General features: G+C 40.9%; 1 protein-coding gene across 4 annotated transcripts in view; it reads right to left on the reverse strand.

Annotated features, from left to right (window-relative positions):
* Cers3 (ceramide synthase 3) overlaps positions 1 to 24,000 on the reverse strand; it is a 115,196-nt gene that overhangs the window by 74,767 nt on the left and 16,429 nt on the right. The window lies entirely within an intron of this gene.

The following is a 24,000-nucleotide window of genomic DNA, read 5'->3' on the forward strand; positions in this document are numbered from 1 at the left end:
CTGTATTATTGTGAGGCACTGTGTAGGCATGGGGGATGCAAAGCTTAATTAAACGAGGTTCCCACCTTGGAGACTAAAGTCTTCAGGGCAAACCAGGCCTGAATAAGTAACTGTGACACTTTTTTTAGGTACACTAAGAAAGGTATGTGTAAGAGGCTTTGGGAAGGTGATGATGGGGACTGAGCCCAGCCAGGAAGCATCACAGTTAGATCATTGGAACAGATGGTCCTTGAAGTATCTTGAATAATAAATGTAAATAAGCCAGGGAAGGTAGAAGAACCGGGAAGAGGGGATCGAAATCTTAAGAAGAGAAAGTACTATGATCAAGAACCAGAAACAGAAAAATACAGAACTAACATTCTGTAGGGAAAACTAAATATTTTTTCTCTGGTCTCACACAGGTCAACACAGATTTCTGTAATCCCAAAAGGTGTGGGGACTTCTCCCCACCAGCAAGCAAACAGTTCTGGAGCAGTGAACACCAACTGAGTGTCCTCTAATTCAACTCTGAAACTATTTACGTGGAAATAGCATTAGATCCCATAAGGTTGAGGGCTCCTCCCTCTACCTCAGATGCCAGCCTTAAGTTCCAGATTATTTTACTTGTGCTTCTAACAACTGGCTATTCATCTGGCTTCTCATTCCCCCTCCTTCAGGTTCAGTTAATTTGCTAAAGTGGTATACAGGACTTAGGAAACACATTCACTAGCTTATTACCAAGGCTATTGCACAAGGTATGAGGAATAGATGCATAGGGTAAGCCAGATGTGGTAGCACATGCATTTAATACCAGCACTGGAGAGGCTGAGGCAGGAGGATTGCTGTGAGTTTGAAGTAAGCCTGAACTGCAGAGCAAGACCCTGTCTCCAAAAACAAGCAAACAAACAAAAAGGCATAGGGTGAGGCACATGGGAAAGTGCATCTACTGCTCATGTCCTGTCTGGGTGTACCACCCTCAGGAACCTCCATGTAGCTAATTGCTTAGCAGCTCTTCCAACCCTGACTTTGGAGGGCGTTTATGGCAACTTCATTATATCAGTATGATTAAGTCATTGGCCACTGACAATCAACTTAGTCTTCAGTCCTTCTGCGCTCTTTAAGGACTGGAGTTGGGGCTCAAAGTGCAAATTCTCTAATCAATCCCACCTTGGTACTTCCTGGGATCAGCCCCCATCCTGAAGCTACCTAGGGGCTGTCAACCTTCATCAGCCAATTCATTAGCATACAAAAGACATTATCACCTCCTAGATTCCAAGGATTTTAGGAGTCCCATACCAGGAAACAGGGGTGACGACCAAATGTATATCCTTCACAGTATTACTTAGTCTATTTATTTATTTATTTTATTTTTCTTTTTTGGTCTTTTTGAGACAGGGTCTCACTGTGCAGTTCAGGCTGGCCTTGAGCTCACTTTGTAGCCCAGGCTGGCCTCGAACTTGCAGTGATCCTCCTGCTTCAGCCTCCCGAGTGCTGGGATTACAGGCATGCGCCACCACGCCCAGCTTACTTAGATATTTTAATTACATTTTTAAACTGTGACTATATTGATCTGGCATGCCAATGTTCAGAATGTTTTGATTTTATCTTTAAATGTTTAATCAGATAAAGGAGTCAAAATGTCCTCAGATTCATAACAGGGTGGACCAAATAACTCCGTCAAGTAACAAGGTGATCTGGAAGTAACAAGGTGTACGTGGAAAACTACCAGGAATTTGCTACCACTACAGCAAAAGACCCAAAGGTGTGGAGTGGCAGGTTACAGACTGCAGATAGGTTCCCAGGTAGTCACAGTTTATTGTCCAGGCCTAATTACTAATGTTTTCCCTTTCTTTCAGAAGTGTTTTGGTTTAGACAATAAATCATATGGTCACTCTCATCAAAAGGCTGGTACACAGAGCTAGGTCACAGAGGTTTTAGTCTATCTAAGGATCTTGGGCCCACTGAAGAGCATTATACAGAGGAACAAAGTAGGAATATATATGAGAAAGGTCACTTTGGCGGCTGGGTTTCCTGTGAGCCCACTGGGCATCTCTGTGCCCGTTACAGAAAGGTGTCCTGCAGACACAGCTCTTCAAATTCAGCAGGCCGAGAGTTGGATCTCAGTCCTACTACACAGCACTTCTGTCCCTGGACAGGCACACTTGTGGTAGCTCTGCTGGCAGTGAACTGCATTTCAGAGGATGGAGGTGCTAGAGACCATCAGAAGCCTGCAGTAACAGATGTAGTCATGAGGCAAAGCTGGTGCTAGCACAGGGGGTCGGGGGAAGAAGAGGCTGGTAGTAATGGCACTTGAGTTAGGACTCTATCCCCAGTACTGTTATAATAACTACTGTGTAAAATAATTTGTTTGCTCTTTAAAAACAACTCAAGGCAGGACAGATTACTTGGCTCAGTATGAAGTAAATCTAATCAAACAGCTTAAGGTGCTATTCGGGACTCCCACTCTAAACTATTCCTTGTGCATTATATGTAAGTGATGAATCAAGATGTGTGGAAAGCCATCATAATTGTAATACCCCACAGCTAAAAACATTTAAAGGGAAACATCAAGAAAACAGAAGTGGAGGACAGCCCTCTGGAAAACGCAGTTGAAACTGAGAATGAATGACGAATATTATTCACTCTTTCCTCTAAAGCATTAAGAACTCTTCTTTTACATCAGACACAAAAACACCCTCAAAATAAATGACAGATCCAGGTACAAGGGTAAAAGTTACAAAACTCTTAGAAGAAAATCTTGGTGACCTTACACATGACAACAGAAGCATAATCAACAACAACAAAAATAGACCAACTACACTCCAGCAAAATTAAAGTCTTCCGCATTTCAACAGATAGCCTCAAGAAAGGGAAAAGAATCCACAGAATGGGGGAAAATACTTGAAAACCATGTACGTGGTAAGGTATTTATATTTAGAATACATAAAGAATCGCTACAACTCAATAATAAAAAGACAAACCAACTTAGAAGTTGGCAAAGGATCAAAACAGGCATCTCACCCAAGAAGATACACAAGTGGCCAATTAGTGCAAGAAAGAATGCTCAGTGTTGTGAGCCATAAGAGAACTGCAAATGAAACCTGTGCTCAAGAATCACCTTTCATACACAGTAAGATGACTATAAGAGAAGTGATGAAAAGTGTCAGTGAGTACGAAGACATTGCTGTCAGCCCCCGCCTCAGATGCTGCTGTTAATGTCAGCTGGTACAGCTGCTGTGGAAACCAGTCTGCAGTGCCTTAAACTGTTAAACATAGTTACCTTATACCCTAGCAATTCTAAGTACCTATTCAAGAAAATTGAAAGGATTCATGTTACAACCTGAATAATCCTTAAAGGCGTTATGGTCAGTGAAAGAGGCCAGATAAACAAGGCCACCAATTGTATGATTCCATGTACGTGAAATGTTCAGAATAGGCAAATTTGTAAAGACAGAAAGTAGGTTAGAGGTTCCTCAGAATGTGTGCGTGTGTGTGTGTGTGTGTGTGTGTGTGTGGTGGGGAAGACTGTGGTCAGAGGGGACTGGAAAGTGGTTTCAAAGGGGGAGGGTGCAGGGTTTTGGAAGAGGATAATGTCAATGTCCAAAAATTGAGTGTGGGTATCGGCTATACAACTCTGCGAATACACTAAAACTCACTGCATGGCACTGAGTGGAGGACTTTCAGTAAGTGAATTGTGCTGGATGAGAATTCTATGTCAAGCAAAATTTCAAAGTTAACATGCTTCTTTCTCAGATCCGTCTCCTTTTAACCTTTCACCTTTTAATCCACAGCTCATTCTGAACTTCACCCTAGAGTGAGGCGAGCTCGTGTCCACAAACCTAGAAAAATATTATAACAGAAAAAAAGACTATCGCTGAGTTCAGACTTGAGCGTGATATTAAAGTTCATGACTTTCTGGGAGAAAAAAATAACAGCATAGAAAGCAAAACCAAGCTCCCCAGAAAGAGTGGCTGTCTGAGATGATTACTGTTCCAGTATAAATGCCCCAAGTATAAATGCCACAAGCTAACATGTTGCTCTAGACACAGGCTGTTTAATCCAGGCTGTCCCTCCAGCCACCCTCTGGACCACCCTTTTTGTTCTCACTCAAGAAGAGATCAGAAGCTAAACAGAGAGAAAGGAGGGGAAGAGACACGGGACAGTACTCTCCCCTGATCTTCCATGCCCCTTCAGGCTGTTACAAGGAAACAAGTCGCACTCTGTTGGCCCCTTGCGAGCTGCTCCTCTGGTCACAAGCCTGTGCTAGCCAGGCACCCTTTCCCTGACCCTAGAGCTGTGGACAGGCCACTTTGGAGGTAGCTCAGTAGGCAGTCCTCACAGAAGGCGGAGAAAATCACCACTATGTGTGGAGTTGATGCACCGTCTTTCCTACCATGGAAGCCATGGTGGATAGCGCCCCACCCGCAAGCACGGCACTGTGCTTAGGCATCCCAAACTGGATGCTTTTCTCAGGAGCCTGGATCCGGAGCAGTTAGTACTACACAGCAGCAGCAGATGGCATCCTGCCCGGGCTGCTGCTGCTGCTACTGCTCAAAAGACAGTTGTTGCTTCCCAGCTTCTTGGCCCTCCCAATTCCCTCGGTTTCTCCACGGTCACGCAAGTCTGGTCTACCAGCCTTCCTCCAGTGACATGAACCATCTCCAGTCAAGTCCCTTCTCTGAGATACTAAGAGGTGACTTCCACTGCTTGGAGCCAAGACCCCTGACACATTTAGCATTTTACCCAACATCCTTTACTAAAACTGGTAACTCCGATTCAGTTGTCCCAGCCCAAAGTTTGGCGGAAGTACGAATTCCTGACGTCCTTCTAAAGCACATATGGAGAAGCAGGAACTTCCGTGCATAACTGAGGAAGGCCAGGCAGGGTAACATTTGTCTACTTTTCCCTGTGTTTAGCTTCTGAGCTCACCCAGATCACAATGGACACTTGTTTGTCCCTTTCTTTTCTCTCCCACTTTTGCCCCTGGTTTACCTAAGTTTCAAATCGAAAGTGGTATTCACAGTCGCTGCTTATGGTTTTTGTTTGCTTTTTGCTTTGGTGCTGTTGTTGTTCTGTATGTAAGAACCTACTTGCCTTACAAAGATACTTGGTAATGACAGGTATATTACCTACCCAGTGAGAAAGAAGATAGATACACCCTGAGCTAACTATCTGCTGCAGTACTTTACCAGTACCCACATAAAAAAACGGTTATGAAATATGTGACTGGGAGACACCTGCATTTTAAAATCTCCTCAAGTTACTGTTTTTAAAAAAGTTCTGAGTATTTACAACAGTGGCTCCGTCACTTTGGACTCTGAGGCCCCTAAGGAAGCTGAGGAAGGATGATCATTCCACCCCAAGTATTCAAGGCCAACCCTGGCCACATAGCAAGAGTCTATCTCAAAATTAATTAACCAATTAATTCTTCAGTCGGGTTGGTATTCTCTTGGAAGCAAATATATTTATTTACTCCTTGATTATCATCAATTTCCTTTTTTCTCTTGTTATTTACTCCCCTTTTTCATCTTTTGTATTCGAGTGATATAATTTTTACTGATATAAAAATATCTGAAGTTCTGTATGTGTGTGGGTGTGCTGGGGATTAAACCCAGAGTCTCACAAGAACCCTTTTTGTTTATTTTCTAATTTGTGACAGGGTCCAGCCAGGTTAATAAATTTCCCAGCCTGATCTTCCTGCTTCAGCCTCCCAGAGTGCTGCATTACAGGCATGTACCAGCAGATCTCTCTGAAGCTATTTTTTAAAAGAAGTGTTTGCCAGAAAACGCCTGCAGTTAAACGGGGCACCTCAGCCCCAGCTGTGTTTTTCTACTTGCCAATGCTAAAGAATTTTTAAAGCTCGTTTTCAACTCCACTTGCCAAAAATGCATAGGAAGGCGGTCTAACTAATGCAGGTTTCATGCCTCATTATCTTCTGACCTCGGAGGCTTCAGCAGGTGAATGGAGCCTGTTGAGCCACTTCCTTAGATGGACACCATGAAATCTGACCTTGGCACTGAAGAAATAAAACTATCTGGGGCACAAGTTTATCACCACTTGAAGCAGCATTTATGTAAAGTACTAAAAATGTGGCACTGCAACTTCTGTGGGGTAAGAACTCCAAGTCAAAGCACTGCAGTTTCTGCAGGCTATTCATCCACCCTACTATAAATTCCACATCAGCTTTCACGATATCTCTGCAGAACATCTCTCAGACAGGGGAGACAGGAAAATATCTCTGTAGAACAGAAACTCTCAAATACAGGAGTGACAAGAAATGGGAAGCTGGGCAGACAAGTCCTATTGAAGTAGAGATACATTCCTGCGGGGGAAGTAAAAGATACTCTTAAATCAACAATTACGACCTCTAAGTCTTGCCATGCCGGAAGATGTGAGAACTGATGAGAACTTTTAGAGACAGGGTGACCTGCGAGATTACAGCTGTTCTAGGACTGTCTGGTGAAGAGAAAGCTCCATTAGAAGGAGGACCTGGTCTGGTCTTGTTCATTACTGTTTACAAAGAGCTGGCCACACGGTAGACAATAAGAATTTGTTCCACGAATGGACAGGAGGGCTTACTCAGGCTAGAATGCACTTTTAAACAATAAGGAGTGATACATAGCCCAAACTGATATCTAACCTAATTATCTCCAAACAACTTCATTTTCGTTAGCTGCAAAACAATTCTTAAAATTTGGTTCTAGGGTCAGATAAACGTTTATCTACATTTAGTCTGTTTGTGTTTTTTTTCTCACTAACTCTACAAACTCAGCCATGGTAAACTGGTTATGCCTTTGAGATAAAACTTGAAGGAAAACCTTAGCAGTTACTTGTTCCTGCGAACAGTCCTAAGAACTGAGCCAATCATAAATTCCAATTCTAAAGGCACTTAACACTGGGCCATTTCAAATGAATAAGACAATGAAAGTGAGGGAACAATTACTCTATTTATTGTGACTAAGTGCATAAAACATCTGTAAATGCCTGCTCTTATAGCTTGAAAAAATCTTGAAAATGAAAAAGAGAAGAAACTCCTACACTTTGTGTAGAGCAGCAATTATAAAAGAAGTTCATTAATTTATAAGATAAAAAGAATAAGTTTAAGCAATTCTCTCATACTAAATTTTATAACTACGGGCTGGGGATATAGCTCAGCGGCACTGCGTCTGCCTGGCAAACACGAAGTTGGGAGTTCGCTTTCCGGTACCAAAATATAAATAAACAAATTTTATAACTACATCAATTTAAAGCCTTGAAGAAACTCAGAATACAGTTAGAGATTTAAAAAAATAAAGAAGAAACATGCAGAATATTTGTAACAAAAACGTAGTGCCACTGAAAGATGTCCTTGAGGGGTATCAGGATATCCCCAAGGACTCATTCTGCCTTTTAACTGGGACCTCCCATGATCGCTCTGGTTTTACCTGGGCATGTGGCTTCCCCACAGGAGCGACATCATTTCCTCGCCTGTGGCTAGTGTGTCACTGACATAGATCACTGTCTGAGGACACAGCAGTGGAACTGATGGAGGTAATCTCCTTAAAGAGAAAGCTGTACGGCTTGGTTTTTCTCTCCCTCACTGAGAGCTGGAGTTGAAGATATCGAGGCAGGCAAAACCTTTGAAACCAATTAGCTCATTAGTTCTGGCCCACTCGTATCTGGATTATTCTATGCAACAGAAATGGACTTCTGTCTTCCTTGAGTCCCCGAATTGTAAATTCTCTGTTAGTATAGCTTACTTAAACTATGAGGGTACCTAAAGAAGACCTATACTTTGTATTGTTTCCAGGTAGATTATACAATCTGGAGACTTCTATGCATCAAAAAATACCGTTAAGAGAATAAAAAGGCAAGCTACAGACTGTGAGAAAATCTTGGAAATATTTGCAATACAAAGAGCTTACATCTAGAATATATATCTATATATATAAATATATTACACAATAAAAATATACATCAGAGACCTTCTTCCATAAGAGATCAACTGGGGGCCCAGGTTTTCTTTAATATTCTGCCAAGTAAGGACTAAGTACTTGCTCTGCCTATGGCGCTTCTTAACTGGAGTTTCTGCCAGTTATCAATTTAATGCCTCTCTGCTTCAATTTTGTCAATGTGCCTCCCAGGTCCAACCCTTCTGTGTGTTTTCCCACTGCCAGCTGGCCCGGAAAGTTTGTTAGCACAGGGTAGGGAAGCTGTAGTGAGCAAGAGAAGGGTTTTACTTTCTGGTTCTGGAGAACTCGGAGCCCAAGACCCAGCTGATCCAGTCTGACCCTCACGCACAGCACCTCCAGGGAGACTCCTTCCAATGAGCAGTGCTCCAGCATCAAACAGGGCAGAGCTTGGCAAGCTCCAGATGGTGCGGAAATTCTGCTGTCACCATGACTTCTCTTCGCATCTCAGCCCTGGGGGAGGTTGTTCCCTGGGTGCTCACTCTCTCAGGGGAAATGGCTGCTCCTTTTACCTGTTATTCCTATGTTCTTTCAAAATTCTCACTAACCAATCCCTCATCAGTCCAGTCTTGATAAGGTCAGTCTACCTTTATGAAAAATCCACCCATCTTCACGTGCTTATTCTAATACTAGATAACATAGTCTGAGGTCTCTTGAACAACACAAAAGACCGCTGCAGTTCCTTCACCTTAGAAAGGGGCCCCTCTCATTTTCCCTTCCAATATTACTTGTAGAGCTTGCTTTACTTTTCTGTGTTTACAAGTTAGAGCATCACTTGAAGTTGCAGGAAGATGTGATTCTGCCTTTTGCTCCCACTGATTCTAAAACATAGATTAATGTCCCCAAGAACCAGCTACCACTTTCTACCAGGACAATATTTTTCATAGTTTCCAAACATGGTTGGGATATTTTCCAGTAAAACTAGTAACTCCCTAAAAGGCTGCTTCAACACCTGCAATCTGTTCCTTTCCAGGACAGATACACCCTAGCGCTGCTCTAGCACTGTCATAAAACTTCACGGAACAACCCTGAGCTAACTTGTTGTCCATCAGCACTTTATTAACCTAAACCTTGAGCCAATCAAGTATAATCCCTAGGAACACCCCAGGCAAAGTTCTTTCCTAGAGTATGTGCAGGAGAAACTATCTGGAGAAGGTCTTCTCAGAGGTTTACTGTCTAAAACCTATCCAAGGCTGTCTGGAGGCAGCTCCTCCCCTGTCCTTTCCCTGCAGACTCTGCTAGAGCTGAAACACTTGTAGGATAGCTGTAGCTGTCAAGCCCCCTGCCTACTTCTCCAATCATGCCATGCCAGCTTTGCCCTCCCTCTTGGATCGGGCAACCATGACCGGTTATTCTATCTGATCCTGAGAACAAACACAAAGGCCTTTCTAGCTTTGTGACACATGCACAGCCATTCCTTCTGTCTGAAATGCACTTCCCAGCTGCCTTCATCCCATTCTCTTTCTGATCTCTCATGCCTCCAGTAAAGTGTCTATAAGGTCTTCATCCAGCTCTCCAAGAACCCTGCTCCCTGACACCCCCAAAGTTTAATGAAAGACTCCTGTGAGTTGCTGCTATACTTCCTGCTCCTATTTTTCACAGCCTATAAAAACTGTGGTTATGTATTTGTACACTGATTGAAGTCTGACTCCTCTATGCTTCAGGATCCATGAGGGCAGGCACCACCCTGGAGGCCCCAGTAGCATCCCTAACTGGCAAACAGTAGTAAGTGCTCAATATGTGGGAGAGGGCCAGTACAACACAGTGATCAAGCACTTGGACTTCAGAGCCAGGCTGCCTAGGACTAAAGCCTGGTTCTGATGGTTAGCTAACCATGAGCCCTTGGACAAATAATTGACCTCCGTTACAAAATGGAAATGTAATCATACTGCCCCATAGGGCTGTTAAAATGAGTCAGTGGGTAAACACTTGTTCACTACTTTATTGCACGTCTATTAAATGATAAATTGGAGTCAAGTTACTAAATATAATGAAGTTGTTCTTCAAAGAGAACTAAATGAACTTCCAGGTCCTAAAATTCTGTAATTGACATATATTAAATTAGAAGAAGTTATGTTAAAACAATATTCAGTGCTAACTATGATATGCTAAAATTATTATATTCATACATTATTGCTGACAACATAAATGCTCTCTCCCCTTTGGAAAATAGGTAATAAATTTTAGGAGTCATTAAAATGTTTAAGCCTACCTAGAAATACACATAAAGCTGGACAAAATTTTTCTTTTAAATACAGTAGTTAATAAATAACTTTAATGTTAGTAATACTAGTTTTTTTTTTAAACTAGAATGTTTAAGTACATTTTTAAACATTAGCCCCAGGCAATAAAATTCAGCTATTGTTTTATAAGTACCGGGCGCTAACTGATTCCACCACTGGAGCTTCTCAGCTATTGTTTCAAAAGATCATGAAATTCATCAACATGAAAAATGCTTATGACATGATCAAAATAAAATCCAAATTCAAAATTTGATCTGTATGATGGTCATATAATGGCCCATGGTCTACTGTATTATATCATTTCATACATATATATGTGTATGTACATAAAGACAAGAGCTAGAAAGAAACAAGGAAAAAAATGATATGCCTAATTCTGTGTGGTTCAGATTGTGAAGTGTGTGTTATTCATCGCAGATGCTCACTTTTGGATTGGGTGTTTGAATTTTGGAAGTCTGATTTTTAAAAAATTTTTATGTGTTCTAGATAAACATCCTTTGTCTGAGGGACAGTTCCATGAGTTGTACTGTCATTGTCACTAACCTCTAAAAAATTTTAAATTTATTCTGTGACCCATTGGTTGTTTAGGAGTCTACTGTTGATAATCCAGGAGGTTTTGCATTTTCTGAAATTTCTTCTGTTGGTGATTTCTCTTTCTTTTTTTTTTTTTTTTTTGGTTTTTCTCCGGTACCGGGAACCGAACTCACGACCTTGCGCTTGTCAGGCAGGCGCTTTGCCGCTGAGCTAAATCCCCAGCCCCTGTTGGTGATTTCTAGTTTTATTGCACAGGGGTCTGATAGTATGCATGGGGTAATTTATATTCTTTTATATTTATGTAAGCAGGCTTTGTGAAGTACCATGTGGTGCTGAAAAGGATGTATACTTTATTGTGGAGGAGTGGCATACTCAGTATATATCCATTAACTCTATATGTTCAAGGCTGTGGTTCAGTTCTGACATTTATTTTTTTTTATTTAGTTGCTCTGTCTCTTTGTGAAAGTGGGGTGTTAAAAATCCCTTACTATGATAGTGTTACTGTTTATTTGATCTTTTAATTTTAGCAGTTTTTGTTTTATGAAGAAAAGTACTTGTCTTGATTATGTTTCTCTCATTGCTGGGACAAAATACCTGATGCACAAAAGTGAAGAAAGGTTTATTTAGCTCACAGTTTGTGGAAATGTGAAAGTTTATTTGTGGAAGTTTCAGTCCATAATCAGCTGACTCAAAGGATGGCATAGCTGAGGAGCAAAAGTTCAAGGCAGCAGAAGATACCAAAAGCAACAGAAGCTAAAATGGGGAAAAAAGCCTCTTTCCCTCTCTTACAGTGTATCAGGCTATCTGCCCTAGGATAGCTGTAGCACTCACCTCCCTAACCCCACTACTAGAGAATGAACCAATCACAAACTCTAGATTCAGCCGTCCAGGAAAACACACCCTCCCCCAATGTCTGCTTGAGGCTTTGGGCAGGGTTACATCCAGACACAAACCTTAACAGTGCTCCAGTATTTGGTGTATATATAATTATCAATATTATATCTTATTCTTGTGTTGTTCTCTGAACTAGCATGCAATGACTTTGTCTCTTCTAATCAGTTTTAGCTTAAAGTTTACCATGTCTGATATTATATTTGCTCCCCCACTTGTTTTAGAGGTCTTGGTGCATGAAGTATTATTTCCCATTCTTTAATTTTTAATCTATGAATATCTTTTTGGATCAGTTGAGTTTCTTGAATGCAAAAGATTGTTTGATTCTGTGTTTTGATCCAGTCTGCCAGTCTGTGTCTTCTAACTGGAGAGTTGAGGCCATTAACATTGACAGATACTCCTGAGATGTGTTGGTTACTTACTGTAGCTGCCTTCTTTATCTGGTATATCTTTTGGTGTATCTTTATTTTGGTGTACTTTTTATTTTTCTTCTCCTGATTTTTGTGGTGATGTTTGTTCACTGACTTCATTAGTTTCCTCTTTATTTTTAGCTGTATCCAACTTGTTTCTATCAAGAATATTCTTGAAGTATTTTCTTTACAGCTGGTCTTTTTCATGGAAATACCTTATTTTGCCATCTACTTTGAAGGCTGGTGTTGCTCAGTAAGTTAATCTGTGTTGGAAGTTATTTTAGGGCTTGAAATACTTCACACTCTTCTTGACTTTAAGGTTTGTGTTGAGAAGTCTGTTCTGATTCTAACTTGTTTACCTTTACATGTGATTTTTTTTGTTTTTCTCTAGCTGCTATTAAAATTTCGGGTTTTCTTGTTTTGCTCGATCTCTAGTAATTAATAAGAATATGCCTTAGTGAGCTTCTTTTCTCATGATCACTGGTGTTCTGCAAGCCTCACTTACTTTTATTTTAAGCTCTTGTCTTACATTTGGGAAATTTTCTTCTATGATTTCTGCAAGCATGTTAGTGAATCTATCTGTGCTATATTCCTGTTTTTCTCTAATTCTGATTAGCCTTGGATTGGTCTTCTTGTCATTTAGTAGCTGTTGGATAGTCTCTTAGTTTCTTTATGGCTTGAGTTCTTCATCATAATTCATCATTTTGTCCTCAATATCAGACACTCTGCATGCACTAAACTAGAGTCACAATGGATCAAAGATCTAAATATTAAAACAGAAACACTAAATCTACTGGAAGAGAAGATAGATAGAAATCTTGAAGATGTAGGGATAGGCAGAGAGTTCATGAACAAAAACTGAACTGCATGGGAAATACTTCAGAGAATTAACGACGAGGATCTCATTTTATTAAAAAGTTTTTGCACATCAAAAGAATGAAAAGAAAACCCATGATTTTGCAAAAAATTTAGCAAACTGTCTCTCAGACAAAGGACTTTTATCTAGAATACATAAAGAATTTTTTAAAATCGGACTTCCAAAATTCAAAGACCCAACCCAAAAGTGGGCATCTGAGATGAACACACATTTCTCATATGAAGAAATACAAATATTTGATCAATTTTACATGCCTATATTTGGTAATCTGAGCAACTACTTTGAAGATAACCATATACAATATAATAACCATTGTTAATTTCTTATCATCTTGTTTTGAAATTTTGTATCATTTTTACTGGGTTTTTAAAAATTCTCTTTAAAATAAAAAATGGAACAAAATCACACAGTGTAGTTACATTAGTGTTATGCAATGTACAAATTCTATACATTTTTTTTCAGGTATTTGTGTCTGACATCTTTTTGAGGGTTTCATATCTTTGTTGAGTCTGTCCTTCAAATTTGAACTGTTTTGATAGCTTGTCCTATTTTACCTATTTCTCTGAAATTCACCATGGACATACTGAGTGAGATTGCTGTGAACTTTTGGTTCATTTCCTCTTCCAACTCATCTTTCTTCATTCCGTCTATGAATTTTTCATAATTTCTGCTACCTGGTATTTGTTTTCCCCTCCCTTTGTGACCCCTTGCTCTGCCTTGGGAGAGTTGGGAGGGTTCAGAGATCATCTGTTTTCCTGCTTCCACATTCTCCTGTTTGTACCTGAATATATTTCAAATGGGGATGGGAAAAGATTCTGTGACTGATATAAATATTAGAGAAAAAGTTTAAGGGAGACAAATTAAAAGGGGGAGAGGAAAGGAAAGAAAAACTGAGAATGAATAAGACAGGAGAACAAAGTCAGGTGAAGAGATGAGGATAAAAGTAGGAGGGACAGAAAGGGGCAAGGGGGAATTCCCTCACCCTCTTTACACTATACTGGGGGAAAGGCAAGAGGAGGAGAAGCACACATCCACAGACATGCTCATGAAAGAAAGAAGGGCAAAATAATATAACAAAATTTTGAGGGGGGATGTACACAAGGAGGAAGACAGCAAAGAATAAAAACATTAAAGTAAAATGAAAATGAAAAAATACAATTAAAGAATAATAAAAGTTTTCCATTGTTTAGGATGAAGAGGTTTAAACGGCAGAGCTCAAGGCAGGATGTGTTTCTGTTCACACTGGAAGTCTAAGGTGGCAGTCTGCCCCAAGAACGGTGCTGGCTGTGGAGATCTGCTTACACTGGCTGTGGAGATCTGCTTACAGGGAGAACTCAGTGCCAATATGTGCTTCCATTCCTGTGTGACTCGGGCCAAACCTGGCCTCTGACCACTGAGCTGGGTCTGTCTTCAACAGTCTCTGCCTCTCAGGGGGACTCCTCCTGGTCTGCTCTCCAACTGCCGGCAATCTCCCATGATGGTCCTTCCCTTATCCACTCTGGGAACATGGCAGTGTGAAGTAGCCAATGGGCTTCTCTGGGACCCAGGTTCAAACACTCAGTCAGGCCTTAGGATGGCAGCCCTGCCAGCTTCTGCTCTGTGACTGTAGCTGTAGGCGCTTGCACTGAGGTCACGCACCAACTGTTGACTGTAGAAGGCCGCTCCAGAAGCAGTATCCCATGTTCTCCTCACTGGTTCCAACTGCAGATGATACTCGTGGTCCTGATGTAGGTCTCCAGTTCTCCATGAGCAAAAGAGTTATTAGTTTCACCTGCCTCCCAGCTGGTGGCTAACCAGCCGCTGTCAGCCGTGTGGTGAGTCTCTCCTCTAGGGTTTGATCTATTTCTTCTGTGTTACTCAATCCTATTTCTTCTCCTCTGTCAGTTCCCTTGTGGTTCCAGGAAACCTCCACTCACCTCGATTCCTCTCTAAGCTCTACTGTTTTCCAGACTCTAAACGCTTTGTGCTGGAGAAGCCGACCAGCTGGTGCTCTCTGTTCTACTATTTCTTCCCTCTATCACTTCTTTCTCATGCAATGATTCAAATCCACAAAAGAAAATTTTGCTCTAAAAATTGTATAACATCTAGTCTAGTCTGTAGATATATAGAAACCAAGCCTGAGAAAAGTAAAGTTACTTTATTCAAATAAACTGAAAGGTAGGCAGGGTTTTTTCCAATACACATCCATTTCTTCCTGACTAAAATTTGTTAGTAAGCTGATTTATTTCACATTAATATTTTTAAGAGACAAATTTTTTAAAATAAATGTTTCATATACAAAAACTAATGACTCATCTGAAGTAAAGGCAATTATTATCTACATAAAAACGTCGCATTTTCATACACAGAAACACTTAACTATTGGAATCTTCTATTTTAACAATTTCAGAGAAAATACAAAGTATGTTTCTTTAGTTAGTCAACAGGAAGACAAACTCTTGAGAGCTTCCTAAAAACTGACTTTAGAGGCTGGGTGCAATAAAGACAAGAGAGGACAGGGAGTTTTCTCGAAAATGAGGCGGTTTCTCGAAAATGTTCTTCTTCAAGCCTCCTCAACTGTCCTGACTCTCTGTTCTAACTCTGTCCCCATTGTTAACTGGACAGAGAGTGCCAAAGCTCCACTCAGGACCAAGGGAGGCGATCAAGCCAAGGAATTTTCTTAGGCTGGTAAATGGATAAGAACTTGCAGAAAAACAGATATAACTGCAATTAGGAAGCTGTAAAGCAAAGTTATAAAATAGGTAAGTCTTAGGAGAAAGCAAAAATTAGGGTTCTAAGAAAAGGGATTCAAGGTGCCTGAGGCTCGTAGGGGGAAAGCTCCACAGGATTGATAATTTTGCCTTTAAAGACAACTTTCCTCCCCACTTTTCTTCCTATTACTGTTACAAGACTAAAATGCAAATAAGTATTTGGGTAACCAGGCAGTGGTGTCGCAATGTTGAGAAGTTGTAGTCCAATTAGGATCATGTCAGCATTTCCTTTTCAATTGCCACCACCTATGTTCCTCCTCTCTAGGAGTTCCTTACAGCAAGCTCTGCTCCCTTGCCTGGTGAGTCACACCTTGCTTCTCAGGTCAAGAGTGAGTCCAGGCAAAATCAAAGGAGCTGGAGACCTGGTGCCAGTGACTCACGCAGGACCTAAGGCATGTCAGCGAGTTCTGTCTCAGTAACTGAGAGACTAAAGGATTGGCTTAGTGTGTGCAGAGACCTCCTATGTGCTGCTCAAGGGTGCTTCCTCATCACTGCGTCCTGTTAGGAAAGGGTTGATCAGAAAGCCCGTCATACAAATGGTAAGCTGCGACTGAAGAATGAAGCAAAAAATGAAAACAAACAGGCCAAACAACAACAACAAAAGACTGCAGAGCTTAACACACCACCTCAATAACTCACTTTCACATAGCTACAAATTTACGAGATTTGAAACATAAGCTTAGAGTTCTTTTTTCCACACAAAACACAAACACACTAAGAGAAAACTATGGCTCTGGAGTCAGGAGGCTTGCTTTGAGGGTCAGCCCTGTCACTTAATAGCTAAGTGATTTGGGCAACTCCATCTCTTTGAATCTTTGCTTACTTACCTGCTAAATGGGGCTAATTCCACATATTACAAGGATCTATTGTAGGAGTAAAGGATATTAGCTATACAGATATATCTGAGTACAGTAACGTGCTAGGTTAATATTATATAATATTCTCAGTTTATTTTCCTATTAGATATAGGAAAGAATTAGTTGATTAGCTGTATGGCTGGTTTAAATAATAAGATTAGATACTGAGTTTATCAAGATTCTCCAGGGAAAGTGAGAGGTGAGCTCCCCTGCTATTTCACACAACCCCTCCACTCCCTCTCTCATGCTGGGAATAGTCACTGGTTTCATAGCTTTCTTTCTGTAAGGAAACGCTATACAACAAGTACCAACTGTGCTAAGCAAAAGTCCAGGGGAACAGTCCTAGACAGGCTGCACTGCATAGCCTCATGTAGTTCCAGTGATGGAAACTTGAAGGTGGGGGATCCCAGGCCCACCCACCCCCACCCCAACACACCGGGTTAGAATTTTCAGCACAGGACAGGTAGGAATCCAAGGCCTACTGGCTTATTAAAGAAAAGAAGTTTGGGGATCTGATTGCCATCTTCAGCTCCCCCGCTCCCAGTTATATGATCTACGGCAAGTGACATTTCCTAAGCTTTGAATTACTCATCTGAGTGTCATAATACCTATTTTATAGGATTAAATAAGGTTACCTGTCTAAGTCATTTAGTGTAGGGATATAACTAGTGCCCAGTAAGCTAAAGGTGTAAGTCTTGCAGGCACTGTTTACATTTCCCATTAGTGGCACTATGGCCTTTCAGATGACATAGTGATCAGCCATATCCTCTACTTCTAACAATACCCTGATTGATATGTAGGTCACCCAGAGCAGATGTTGGGGGATAGGGGGAGGTCTTCTGAGGGATGAGTGTCACCTGACAGGTAACTCACTTCCTCAGTGACAATAGTATTCTCACACCATAGAACCTGTCTTTGGCAGTGTTACCAAAGGCATCGTTTAATGAAAGAGAAAACCCAGAGAAGGATATAAGGCTGCACCTGGATCAAGCAGGAGTCTGGAATTTGAGTTTTACCCATACACACAGGGAAAGGTGGGTCATCTTTAGGGAAGAGCTGGGGTTAGAAAGGCACATTCATGAAGCAATTCCCCAATTTTAATATTTCAAAATATATGTTTATGTAATGCTCAAAAGTAGGGTTTCCTGTTGTACAACCTGCTCCCCAACATACAGTGAAGCAACCCGTGGAAAAGAATAAAATGACAAAGATTCGAGTAATCTCCAGAGAAGGGTGTGGTGTGGTGTGGTGGGTGTGATCACCTACGACGGAGGACAGGGGAACAGAGAAGGGGTGTAGAAAAACCGCCTCAGCTATCCAGTCGCAACTGCTTCCTTCTTGGACTTTGCAATCTTTAGACAAGCCAGAATAATAAAAAGGAAGAGCTCCTCTGGCCAAAGATGGCTGGCATAGGGCTAGAGAATGGTGCTTGTTAGGACATCCTCACTTCCCTTAGCAAACAGGGAAAGGCTCTTTGCTTCTCTTCCTTGGCCAGGGCAGCTGCTCCTCTGTCAGTGGCGATCCAGTCCTTGCTATTTATTTGCCAAAAGAAGTGAGTAAGTGGGAAGAGCAGAGCTGAAAGAAACTAGTCATTTCTGTCCAGCTCCTACCTAATGCCAGAGTCCTCTTAAGGGGTGGGGGGAAGTACAATACTCAAGATTTTAGGTAGTTACAAGAGAGAAGGAGAGAGAAACTGCTGTACACATTTATATACAAATACAAGTTTTTTATGTTGATCTTTGAAGTCCAGAATACTGTATAGGGGACAAATTATATTTATTCAATAAACTTCTTCTGAATTGATGGTTGACTCTATGGCTTTAAATTTAGAGCATTTTGAGAGATTAATTTTTTTTTGGTGTCAAGAATCGAACTCAGGACCTTGTACTTGCCAGGCAGGCACTGTGCTGCTGAGCTATATCCCTAGCCCTAGAGTTACTCTATTTGCAAAGGTGTCAGATAGAAAACATCTGGGGGCATATTATTTAAAAGTAAAATCTATCCCTTAAAAATTTCCCTAGGTTTCTAGACTTTTCAAATACACATTTTTCTCAAAAAGAGTATCCTTAAATTTCACCAAAATACATTTACATAATTTCCATTTCACCTCTCTGGTGCCTGTCTATTAATGAAAACCCACTGCAATGAATGAGAGAAAATGCTGTAACAAAGTACACAGAGTTCTTAGCTCAACACCATGCCTGGCATATGACCAACTTCTTTTCCCTGCAGGGAGGGGATCAGCCAAACACACGCCAGTACGATTTTCCAGTTAGTCCTCCATTGATCCTAATTTGGCGTCTATGGGTTCCTATACTTTCTTTTTATAATTTCTTCCTGGGCTAAGGGTGTAGCTCAATGACAGCTTGTATGCTTACCATGTAGAGGCCCTCAGTTCAATCAATAGCACCAAAAGTTAATTAATACAATAAAATGTCCTTGTAATTTTTTTCTGCCAAAATAGAGACTTTGCAGAAGTGCTACTGTGAATCAGTATTCTCAGCTTTGTGGAGGACCCTTTGCTTTGTGAAGGTAGACAAGAGCTAATGGAACTGGAGTTGAATTGACACAGCCATGCCTAGTAGATGCCAGCTCCAGGTGCTGTATGAGGGGATTCAGAGTTCAGAGATCTTCCATGTTATTCACGTTAGTTGTATTTATATTTACTTCAGTGCCATTAGATTGATCTAAAAGAGGCCACGTGTGCTGGCGCAGGCCTGTAATCCCAGTACTCAGGAGGTTGAGGCAGGAAGATCCCTGTGAGTTCAAGGCCCACCTGGGCTACAAAGTGAGTTCAAAACCAGCCTGAACTGCATAGTGAAACCCTGTCTCAAAAAGGCAAAAGAAAGAAAGAAAGAAAAAGAAAGAAAGAAAGAAAGAAAGAAAGAAAGAAAAAGAAAGAGGAAGAAAGGAAGAAGAAAGGAAGAAAGAAAGAAAGAAAAGAAAGAAAGAAAGAAAGAAAGAAAGAAAGAAAGAAAGAAAGAAAGAAAGAAAGAAAGAAAAAGAAATGAATGCTCTGAAAGAAAGTAAACAAAAGAACGATGCAATATTTAGCTCCAGATATCTTATGGGTAAATACTATTGGAAGTGAAAACAAGGAAGATACTACTGTAAGCCTCAGGAGATTATCAGAAAATACACCAAGAATCTACCTGTCTAGGTGAGCCTCAGTAAAGTCCTTTGCTCAGGGAGGTAGAGAGCCTTGAATTGCCTCAATTCCCTGCCATGTGAAGTTGTCTTTCGGCAACTTTCTCTTCCTCCTTGTCCACGAGGTTGGAAATGTTACTCATCTACCATCATATGGAATCTCAGCCTGTGCTGTGCTGCTAGGAGGATGCTCCTTGGTGGACATATGTGGAGCATGATAACAGATGAGGAGTGCTATTTACATACTGCATAGCAATTCTAAAATGACTTGGTTTTTGTTGCTTTCTTGAGCATCAGTGGTGATATGATTAAGTGCCAACTGTATGCCAAGGGCACTGAAATGGATTCCTACGAGCAGCTCCACCCTTACAGTCTGCCCCTAATTTAGAAAACTATTCTGGCCCTCTTCTGGCTACAGTTCTCCCACGGGGTAAGGAGTTCATGGGTCCAAGGGAGTACTCACTATATACCCTTGCCCCTTTTATACACTTACTAGAGGTATCTAGGACCCTAGAAACTGCCCAAACAGTTCTGAGTCCTCTTTCAGGGCCTAAATGGGCCCCCTTCTCAGGGCTGTTCTCCTAAAAGTGACACCACAGTATACTCCTAGGCCGAGGGATGGCCAAAAGGAGACTGTTGGGGAAAGGGACAGGAGAACCAAGCTTAGACACACGGAGTGGAGTATCCACACACCTGTGCACCAGAATTCCGGTCAAGAAAGCAGAACTCAGGTTGGGAAGAGGGACAGGCCTAGGCTGAGAGTTAGATGATTCTATTGGCTCTCTGAGCCTGGGCCCCTGCAGTATTAGGGTAAGCCTGTGCATGGGGCTTCAAGATAGGTCTATAACTCCAGAAGTCCCGGGAACTCAAAGTCAAGGATCTGTTCAGGCTCTGGAACTGAGGCACTGGTGGCATAAGCAACATAGAAATTTTCATACAACTTTTTTCTAGCTTGAAACAATACCCCTTTATTACCTCATGGTAGACTGGGTCAGAAGTCTAAGCACAACGTAGGTAAGTCAAGGTCTCACAAGTCTGAAATCAAAACCAGATGCCAGCTGATTCTCATATCAGACTTGGGATCATCTTCTAAGCTCATTCAGGTTATTAGCAGAATTTGTCTCTCGTGGGTGTAGGATGGAGGTCTCTGTTTTTGCGCTACTGGCTGGGGATCAGCCCTCAAAGCCACCCCCAGGTCCTCACTTCTTAGAACTTCAGCCCTGCTGAGCCATGCCTTCCCAGAAGACTCCTCCTATTTAGCAGGACTTTAGTTATTCACTTGTGGCTCGCAGATGCACCCTCGTTCTCCTCGCCAGCAAGCTCTCTCTTCACTGTTAATGCTCACTTCCACTAGCAAGCAGGCAGGGAAAATATATTTGTGACTGAGTGGCTTCGTAGTTCAGCAAAACTTTGAGTAAGAAAGTTTAGAAATCTATACCCTAGAGGTGGTGTGCTGCCTGCGATGTAAACCCCTTCTGTCTGAACTCTGCCGTCCCACCAGGAATTAAGTGGTTGTTCTGGGAGAGCGGGAGAGAGGGGAGTGCAGCCCTGTGCAGGCCGAGGACACCCGGTTCAGGGCAAAGTGTAAGATGTAATTCAAATGCCTAGTATCACAGATATCTGGCTTTGCAACAGACAGATGGGAATAATAACACGGCATTCTCACAGTCCATTACAAACATTGCATGAGATGAGTAAAATTAGAAGGACCAAAGAGCAAGTCACAGATCACAACACTTCCTCCACAGGTGCTCACTCACTGAATTCTCAGAGCCGAGGTCACTATTCCTACTTCAGATCTGGAGGTAAAAAATGAGTTTAGAGAGGTAAAAGGTCTCGCTCAAGGTGAAAGAGAACCAGACTCAAATATGCACTGAGGGTAGAACAGGACTCTCTGTGCACTGACTTGAGTTTGCCTTTCACCACACCAATATTTGTGAATGACTCTCCACCCCACAGACGATTAGTACTGATTCTAATTTTTTATGAGTTTTGAAGAAATGTAGGTTTGAAATTCCTCTTTACAGGCGAGAAAGTGGAAGCTGCTGTGCTCAGCCAGCTACTCCACCCCTCCATTAGAACAGGAGGTGCTAATGGAGTATAGTACTTCCGGTAGTTGAGGAGTTTGTCTGTTGGGGTGGGTGGATGGTAAGGTCAGAGCAAGGAAACATTTATCCAATGTCTCCCATTTCAGAAAGAATGTGAATTTACAGTATTTTGCAGGGAATACGTTACTTGCCTTGCCCAAATACCACTCCTCCCCAGAACTTGAAAAACAGAACCATGTAAAAAGAACTTCTGAGTCACAGATGTGATTTTTCAAGATTGTGGCTAAGAAAAATACAACAAGCAAAATAAAATAAAATGTAGATGATGATAATTTTCTTGAGAACATATGACAGCTTTCTACCAAGAAACTTGAGATTCACACACACACGCACATGTATGATGTATGTGCATGTGTGTGCAAGTGTATAAAGATGTACACACACACATATATATACATGTATATCTGTCACATCCCTGCAGAAACAGAAAAAGGGAAACAAAATTAATATACCTAACTCTGTTCCAACATATGAATTAGCTCAAAGACATTGTTAAGCCATACTCTCCCCTTACTCGGACCAATTAATGCAGGATCTCTGAAGGTGCAGTGCTGGTATCAGAATTGCTACTGTGTGACAAACGTATTGACTAAAGTATCACACATTTACCAGAACCCTAGATCTTTCCTCTGTTCCTCCACTTACTACCCTACCTCCTTAAACTATCCCATCACAAATTCCAATACCATGGATTAATGCTGCCTGGTCTTCAACTTTATATTAATAGAGTCATATTGAATGCATTCCTTGGCATCTAGGTTCTCTCATTCAACTTTTAGGGCTGATGTATATTCATGTTGCTGCATGTAAAAGCTGGTTCATTTTTCACTGGCATTAAAATTTCACCATGTAACTTATCACAATCTGTTTTTCTACCCCATTATAGATGGAAATTTGGGTTCTTTTGAGTCTGGGGCTATAACCATTAATATCACTATCTATGAACATTCTTGAACAAATCTTAAGTAAACATATGTGCACATATCCATAGGGCATATATGGAGGAGCAGAAATGCCAAGTCGTAAGTCATGTGCACATTCAGGTTTAAAATAGATTTTTTATTACATTTATTGGTACATTTTAGGTGTACATAATGATCACACTCATCCTAGGGAATTTGTACCTGCATGTGATGTAACCTGATTGTTTTTAAAAGAATTTTCTAAAGTTACTGTGTCAATCTATACCACCATGAGCGCATATGAGAGTTCTGGCTGCTTACCGTCCTTGCTGACCCGTTTTGTGTCATAATGGCCTTTCTAGTGGGTCTACTGTGGCGCTTCACTGTGGCTTTAATGTGTGTTCCTCTGACAGCTAATGAGGCTCAGAGCTTTTTTATAGTCACCTGGATATGCTCTTTCATGAAATAACTGCTCAATTTTGTCCTACTTTTCTACTGTGTTAACCTTTCAAATTAACTTGTTCATGTTTTGGATATGATTCCTTGTTGGTTATAAGAATGGCAAATGTCTTCTCTCCTTCCACAACTTAACTTTTAATGATGTGCTTGGAGAAACAGAAGCTCATAATTTTAATATAGGCCTAAGTATAGTTATTTTTCATCATTTTATGTCTTGTTTAACACGAACTTGCTTATCTCAAGGTCATGAACATTCTACTTTATCATCTAGAACAATGCTGTTCAACAAGAAACAAATGGGTATAAAAATGTGATTTTAAATTTCTCAGTAACTACACCTTTAAAAATAAAAACAGGGAAATTAATTTTAACTATTTATTTAAACCCAATATATCTAAAGTATTAAGTCAGCATGCAACCAAAATAAAAATTACTAATGAGATATCTTGTCTTCTTTGTATTTGTAAGTTTATAAAATATGCTATGTGTTTTACATCCCAGACATATCTTTACTGGGCCATTTACATTTCAGGAGCTCAGTAACCACATGCAGTTACTGGCTGCATGTTGGACAGCGTGCTTTACCTGTCATATCTAGATTAATATTTAGATCTGGATAAATTCTCAGGTGAGAGTTAAAATTTTTTCCACATGAAAATGCCAGAGGTAGTTCTTTCCTGTAGTTCTCACATCATCAAAAATTCAGAGTCCCAAAATCTGGAGGCCACTCCATTACTTTATTGTGTCTCTGCCTTTAGTATTTTTAAAAGTTCTCTGATTTTTATTTTCATCTAGTATTAAGAATCATTTCCAGTGATTCACCAAATTAATTAGTAGTAGAAGAGAATGAAACAGAAAAGAAAACAATTTTTGTAGAATTTTTATTTTAGGAAA

This window comes from Chinchilla lanigera, unplaced genomic scaffold, assembly GCF_000276665.1.
Source record: "Chinchilla lanigera isolate Chin_1 unplaced genomic scaffold, ChiLan1.0 scaffold00015, whole genome shotgun sequence".
NCBI classification, from domain to species: Eukaryota; Metazoa; Chordata; class Mammalia; order Rodentia; family Chinchillidae; genus Chinchilla; species Chinchilla lanigera.